This window comes from Hyperoodon ampullatus (genome assembly GCF_949752795.1).
Source record: "Hyperoodon ampullatus genome assembly, chromosome: 10".
Taxonomy (NCBI): Eukaryota; Metazoa; Chordata; class Mammalia; order Artiodactyla; family Ziphiidae; genus Hyperoodon; species Hyperoodon ampullatus.
In genome coordinates, this window is record NC_136923.1 from 84,695,637 (window position 1) to 84,703,677 (window position 8,041).

At 41.5% G+C, this 8,041-nt stretch overlaps 1 pseudogene across 1 annotated transcript; it reads left to right on the forward strand.

Moving 5' to 3' along the window:
- The first annotated feature begins 5,803 nt into the window (after positions 1–5,803).
- Positions 5,804–6,811, forward strand: LOC307058993 (histone PARylation factor 1-like; annotated as a pseudogene). The gene has a single exon. The product of its transcript is annotated as a histone PARylation factor 1-like (transcript).
- Positions 6,812–8,041: the final 1,230 nt, after the last annotated feature.

An 8,041-nucleotide genomic window follows, 5' to 3' on the forward strand; every position in this document is an offset into this window, starting at 1 on the left:
TCTACTCTAAACTAGAAGTTAAGTCTAAATGATTAGTTAGGACCCTTTGATGGCTTACATTAGATTCAGGTTAAAAACTGTGGGCTTGACACTGTGCACTTTATACAGTACCTCACATCAGGAGGCACTTGTCGGGATACCCCACTGATGGTGAAGATAAAGTAGTGCCCCCAGGGCTCTTTCTTTTTCTCTTTGCAACTAGCAAATAATCTTGGGGTGATACTTGACCACACACATATTGTTTCCCAATAACTTTTTCCTAAGGGTTTTAAGATCATTAATGCTCTTTTTCTGGGTCTATTATTTCTCTAAGGATTACAGATGGTGAGTCTTCTACCATTTTCCTGCATTAGTTAGAAGGCAGTATGGCAAATTTGTCGCCCATTTTCTTGCCTTTCCCTGCAGCCCGGACTCCCCTCGGGGTTCTATGGCAGCTTCACATTTCCCCTGTTGTAACAGTCTTAGAATGCAGGTAGGTACAAACTTCTATGTATAAAACAAATAAGCTACAAAGATATGTTGTACAGCACAGGTAATATAGCCAATATTTTATACTTTAAATGGAGTATAACCTATAAAAATTTTTAATCACTATGTTGTACACCTGAAACTAATATTGTAAATCAACTATACCTCAACAACAAAAAAAATATGTACATTCAAAAAATAAAGTAAGCTGATGGACTAAGTGTCCAATGGAGAAATCTCGTTGTAAAGATAACTAAATCAACCCCATCTCCGAGGAAGCAAACTGCACCTGCAAAAAAAAAAGAACGCAGGTAGTTGGCGCTAAATCATGAAAGGCTGTGTCTGAGGTATTTGCACCATCGTCGAGCGGGCTGGAAGAACCTGAGAGACGTTATGCAGCTATAAGGTCCAGAATGGTTCTCACACTAGAGTGTGTATAGGACTCAGTTTTGGGTAGTTGGTTAAAACCCAGATTCCTGAGCCCCACTCCCCAAATTCTAATTTTGTAGTTCAAGTGTAGTGCTGAGACGGAACTGGGACTGGCTGGGAAACCTTGCATTTCTAAGAAGCTCCCGGATGTTGCCATTGGTCCGCAGACCAAATTTTGCGGAGAGCAGACCGAGAGAACCGAGAACCGACTGTTTGGTGGGTACTGTGGAGACAGAGATAAGCAGACACCGGACGGGTAAAAAGAAACAAAAACAAAGGAAAGGGTGTGGAGCCGAGGTACATGGAGTATAAAACTATCAAGATGAAAAGGAGATTTCTGATTACCGACTTTAACTAAGAAGACTGTCTTATTAAGAAGGATCACCATGCATGTTCTCAGGTAGTTTTGTTAAGTAGCAATAGATTGACCCCATAGCAACCACGAAGGGATTCGAACCCTCAATCTTCTGATCCGAAGTCAGACGCCTTATCCATTAGGCCACGTGGTCCTGCCGTGATAACGGTACTCTGTTTAGATAATTTGTTCAAAGAAAATAATCTCAACTATAATTGTAACACTGAAATTACTATTGCAGACGAAAGCATTTCCAACACCTCAAACATCTTACAGTCTAGCTGGGGAAACAAATTGAACCTAACGGTCAAAAGTACTGCAAAGTTACAACCGACGTAACTACCAAGAAGTTATAACTAATAATAACAAATAATAGAGTGCTTTACCTTTTGATGGAAATCAGGGAGAAAGGCCACAGCAGGGAAGGAACGCTTGAGCTGAGAGCTGAAGGAGAGGAAAAGATAGAGCCGGATTGCTTTATATACTCAGGGAACCACCGCTGCCCTTGCGCTGCTTTCAGGTAAAGATTGAGGATGAAAGGCAAGAATTCACTTTTGTGCACTCCAGAAATCCCACTCAAAACAACTCTAAAACATAAATTCAAATTGGACCAAAAGTTCGGGAGAGGTGATAATAGCAACAAAATTATGTAATCTGGAAAGCCGATTGAAGTGTGATAGTTGACTTGTCAGACCCGAGAAAGCTGAATCCTAAAGAGGTCATGTAGGAAAAGCGAAGAGGCTATGAGATTTACACCACAGAACCTCCATCCTCACGCTCCATGCCAGGCTCAGGAATTGTCAGCAGTAGCTTCACCTGGGAACTGCCTGTTAGGAGCTGAATTGTGTCCTCGTGTCTCCGCCCTACCCCAAATATGTCGAAGTTCTAACTCCCAGTACCTCAGAGTATGACTTTGTTTGGAGATAGGGCTTTTAAAAAGGTAATTAAAGTAAAATGAGGTCATATGGGTGGACCCTGATACAATGACTGGTGTCCTTATCAAAACAAGAACAGGACACAGACACACAGAGGAAAGACCACGTGAAGACGCGGGGAGAAGGCCGCCATCTACAAACCTGTTGACAGGGTTGTTCTCGGACTTCCAGCTTCCAGAACTGTGAGAAAATAAACTTGTTGCTTAAGCCACTCAATCTGGGGTCCCTTGCTATGGCAGCAAACTAATACCACATTGCCCCTCCACCATCCTGGAAGAAGACTGAAAGTTAATCTTTTTTTTTTTTTTTTGAGTGAGCAAAGTTTCGGGTGACTAGGCTGGGGCAGTATTCTCAAACTTTCCCCTGCATCACAATCAGGGAGGACTTGTTAAAACACAGAGTGCTGGGGCCTGCCTCCAGAGTCTCTGATTCTGTAGGCCTGGGGTTTGGCCGAGGACTTGTATTGCTAACAAGTTCCCAGCTTATGCACTTTTTAAGAATCACTGGCTGGAGGAAGATCTACTAGCACAGGGCTGGTAGAAAATGGGAAGAACTCAGTAAATATTAGCAATTTGCTTCGAGTTGTTGTGAACTGAATGGCACATGTACACTGTAAAGACCCGAAGGCCCACGGAATCCCACTGAGAAGTGAGGGTTTCGGGAAGACATGCCATCTACGCTAGGCTTTTGAGGATAAAGCAGTTTTTCACCAGGTTGAGAATAAGGTCAGGCGAGCGCTGAGAAAGGAGGGGAGGGGGAATGGGAGGCGAGGCCTGACACCGCAGGGTAGTGCAAGGCTGGTAGTCTTTTTCAGAAGAGGAGAAGTCTAGTGAATTTATAGGAAAAGTGGTAGTTCGAACATCGTGGCAATACTTATTCCTGTTTCATTGAGGGTCTAAACTCAGTACGTACACAGTTTTTCTCAAAACAGGGTAATTCCGACAAGTGGAAAGATCGAACGCGAGAAACCACTGAGTTTCCCCTACATGGAGCACTTGGGCTTTTTGGATTAATATTTAATCTGGTTAATCCCTTATCTTTTTCCACCAAGCATTAGCGAAGCTATGAATAGTGGCGAGAAAAATGATCAGATCTACTAATAAAAAGGAATAAATCTTTAGAACCTGGGGGCGAGGAGAAAGCATTATTTAAATTCTAATTTAGAAGAAAGGCCACATTTCTTCGTGACCTCGTGGCGCAACGGTAGCGCATCTGACTCCAGATCAGAAGGTTGCGTGTTCAAATCACGTCGGGGTCAGAATCTTGGGTCGTCTTTTGGGTAGGGGAAGAAATGAAGAGCAAGGCTTCTTTCCCGAACCTCTTTGGGATGTGTCGTCGGCCTTGAGACCAGTTAAGGCTTCCAAGCCCAAGATGACATAAAGAAAACAGATTATCTGCTCTGACAGAGTTTCAGTGGCATATGTTTGCCCTTAACTTGCCGTTGGAATTCTAGAACGAGGACGAATTCCCCTAATGGGCAACTTTCTTTAACCGAGAGATTTAATTTAAACACTCTCCTTTTTGGCACCAGAGAATGCATAGTCTTCTGGTTTCCCTATCTTCTATGATCGTTTCTTTCCACGTCTTTAACTGCTGAGGACCACTAAGGCCCTAAAATGTTGGCGTTTTCCCAGGCTCACCCTCTGTGCTCTTTTGCCTCCTGACTGTTCCTTTGCCTATCTGCCTACAACAAGTCGTGCGTTTTTCTCAGATTCATTGCCCATCACTACACCGCTGAGCCTGGAACCTGGAACCATCCTGGACACTTCTTCTTCTTCTTCTCCTCCTCCTCCCTCTCCCTCCCCCTCACTCCACCCCCCGCCCCTCCTTTTCCCAATCCGAGCAGGGAGCTCGGGAGTTTTGCCTCCTAAAGTGTTATATCCCATGTATCCTCTTCTCTTCGTTACCACAGTGGCCTCCTTCCTTACATCATATGTCTTGACCGGGTATTGACATGAACCTCTTAAGTCCTCTTCCCAGACCTCCTCTTTCTCAGTTAGATCAGTGTCCTTATTATGCTTTTTTTAAAAAATGCAAATCTTATCCTGACATTCCCCAGTTTAAGACAAAATAATAAGCAACCGTTCCAATTAACCCTGTCACAGAGGTCTTCTTTCAGTTCCTCAAATGGTGTTGCTCCATCCCAGGGCAGGGCCTTACTTTCTTTTCCTCTGATAGTGTTAAAGAGAAATTGCACTGAACACTTGTTAAAAAGGATCTGACATATTTTTATTCAGGCTAGGATAGTAAGAGACTCCAGTACACAACTGAACTCAACTCTGAACAATAGCAAGGACAGCTGGGGATTTATAGCAAGTGGGCAGGGTGAGGGGGGATCAGAGGATGGAAAATTACAAACAGGAGCTTGATTAGTTATCAAGGGTAGAGGGATTCTCAATAAACTGGCTTAGCAGGATTCTTGCTAAAATTGGACTCAGTAGGCCAAGGTTAAAGCCTAGCAGAGAGGAGGGCTCAGAGGAGCCTGAGTAAAGTTTGGTCAAAGAGGCAGTCCTTGTCAATGGTATGTCATAAGGCCTCCTTCTTATTACTAAGTTGGCCTCCAGAGAGCCTCAGGACCAGGATCAAGGCGATCTGAATTGTGGCTATGAGTATTCCAGTCTTGAAAAGTTATAAACTCCCTTCTATATTAATAAATTGTATTCTGATTTGTAACATCAGGATCCTGTGAGTCCTACTAGTGAGAATCAGTTTCTAGGGTCTAATTCCCTTCAGGTGATAATTTCACTGAGTTTGCTCTACCAGTAAATCTGAGGTCCAAACCTTATAACAGGTGGTCACGACACGGTAGTAATGAGGTCTGGATGACTGATTTTCATAAATGACATTTTTACTCTATCTCACACATGGATTTCCCAATTTTAGATTTTCCATATGCTCTTCTCTTTTCACTAGATTTATCTTGAGCCAAGCATTTGAGTCTCATTCTCCACCTCCATCCCCAGCATATCATCTAGTTAGAGTATCTGACATACTTATATATTATAACCATATTTATTGACTCCAATATTTATTTGATAAGGGCATGTTATATTCTCATCTGTTTCGGTGTAGAAGCCAACATATCATTTCCATAAAATGTCAAACCAAACCTTCATTAAAAAATTCAGAATACTAGGAAGTAGGTTTTAACACCCAGTAGAAGGGGACTCTTGCTTAGAAAGATAAAAATTACACCTAACTTTGTTTATTCCAAGAACTTTATTGTTTATTCCAGGAATCTCTTGAAAGATCCATCAACTTCTTAATAGAAGGCATCAAATGATAGTTTACCAGACTACCTGCAGTACTCTTTCAGCCCTTGCTTTGGTTTCAAAACATGTTCACTCCTTCAAGACATGGAGACTAATTTTCCTCCCTTGTGTGTGGACTGGACTTGGTGACTTGCTTTGAGTGAATAGAATAATGTGGAAGTTGGCATTGTCATACTAAGTGCTAAGAGGTTGCAGCTTCTTCAAGTTTCTGTCTTGGACCACTTGATCTGATGGAAACCAGCTGCCCTGTCAGGAGGATACCCCCATGGAGAGGCCCATGTGGTGAAAAACTGAAATTTCAATTCAATAGCCAAGTGACTGAGTTTAGAAGAGAATTCTCCAGAATGGTTGGCAGCGGCAGGAAGCACAGGCAGGTTGGGGAGGGGCAACAGTGTGAAAAAGCAGTTGGTGTGAAGATGAGTAAATGAAGCTGATATCTCTGGTGATCTTTAAAAAGAACTAGAAAAGCATTATAAGCTTTCTCTGCTTCACAATTTCTATCACTTCTGGAAGTTCTATGAAGAACTTGATCCTGAAAAACCAGCTGATTCACTGTCCACAAGCCTTGTATTCAATTACTGGGTCCTTATGATGTCCTTGCTAAAAAACATAAAATGAAGAAAAAATCAGCAAGGCTGAATTTTAACCTTAAGTGGAAATAGTACTATAATACTCCTGAGTACCACACCATTTATTGGAGATAATAAAACTCGGTTCCACATGAGGTAATTCAAGAATTATGATGAACCTCCTGTATATGTGGGCACAAATGAAGCAAAGGAAAATTATATAATTGTTCAAAATGAAGATAAAATGTTTGTTGCAGTCAATTATTTTTGATGAAAAGGCTTAAAGAAGTAAGAGATAAAAAGAAAACTAGTGTCTTGAAAAACACAGATGAAAAGCTCACAGAAGTAGCCAGAGAGATAAGAAACCAGGGAGATAAGAAAGTTGTGACAAAGACCATTCCTGGTGCTGGCTTGATTGACCCAGTAAATAAAAATGATGTTGGGTACAGAGAGTTCCCTGAAACAGACACCGACCTCAAGGGAATTTGCAAGACAACTGTTGAGGCAACAAGTGATGAAGAGAGACTAAAAGTTTTTGCCCCCATTCAGGAAATGATGACTTCTGTGCATTTTGCTAATGATGAATGTGATTATGGCATGGGGCTTGAGTTGGGACTGAACCTCTTTTGCTAGAGTTCACACTATTTTCATAAAGTTGCTGGCCAGCTTTTACCTCCTGTATGTAATCTGTTGAAGAGGAATCTCTTCCCAGCAATCATTGAAGACCATCTGGCAAATAGAAGTAAAGAAAACATAGGGCTTCCCTGGTGGCGCAGTGGTTGAGAGTCCACCTGCCCATGCTAGGGGATACAGGTTCGTGCCCCGGTCCGGGAGCTGCGGAGCGGCTGGGCCCGTGAGCCATGGTCGCTGAGCCTGTGTGTCCGGACCATGTGCCCTGCGGCGGGAGAAGCCCCAGCAGTGAGAGGCCCACGTAATGCAAAAGAAAAAGAAAAAAGAAAATATGGACCAACTTAAAGCATTGGTATTAAACTTGTGATTTTTATTTTGTTTTTAAGGAATACAGAGGAGTAAATTGATGGACACATTGAAGAAGAGAAAGAGGAAGAGGAAGAGGAGGAAGAAGAAGAAGAAGAAAGAAGAAGAAGAAGGAGAAGAAGGAAGAGGAGGGGGAGGGGAGGAGAAAATTCTCTAGCCCCAAGTAAGCAGATGTCTGCAACTTCTGTCAGCATCTTGTTTGCAACCTCATAAGAGACATCCTACCTGGGTAAGCCACTCCTGAATTTAAGACCCACAGAAAATATGAGATAGTAAATTTTTGTTGTTTTAAGCCACTAAGTTTTAGGGCAATGTGTTATACAGCAATAGACAATAAATACAACATTCTACCTCAAAATCATCTCCTAACTGTGTCTACCAATCCTAAAATATATCATGATCCTTATCCAGTCCTTACTACTTTGACTCACCAAAAAATCCAGATTTCGAAAATCTCACTATATAGCTAAACTTTTTCCTCTCCCCCCTGAGACACTATTAAGACTCCTGAGATAGTGTCCTCTCTTGTCCAATCAACTTAGCTTTGTTCTTTCGGTGAGGTTTTTGGTGACATTTTGAGGTGGTAGCATTTGAGAAATGGTAAATAAAATCTGAGGAAATAGAGTGAACATTGTAAAGATTATTTTTATATCACACACAAAGAACATACTTTAGATATTTGTTTTAGAAGAGCCTACGCTATGCAACCAATTCAGTACAACTAACATGAGCACCATCTATGATCATTATACTGAAGATTTCTGTTTATAATAGAAGATACAACTTTTGACTTTCAGTGGTTCATTAAAAAGTTCCATGAAATAAAAAATCAGTAGCTAATATTTATCTGGTGGTTTTATACTATTTTTCAAGGCTTTCATAGGCATCATTTTAATTTACAATACCTTTACAGTCCTTAGAGGAATGTAAGTCAACTACTGCTAGGCTCCATTTACGTATGAGTAAACAAACAAATTAGGTAACTTGACCAAGCTTATTTATATCTCTCATAGTGTT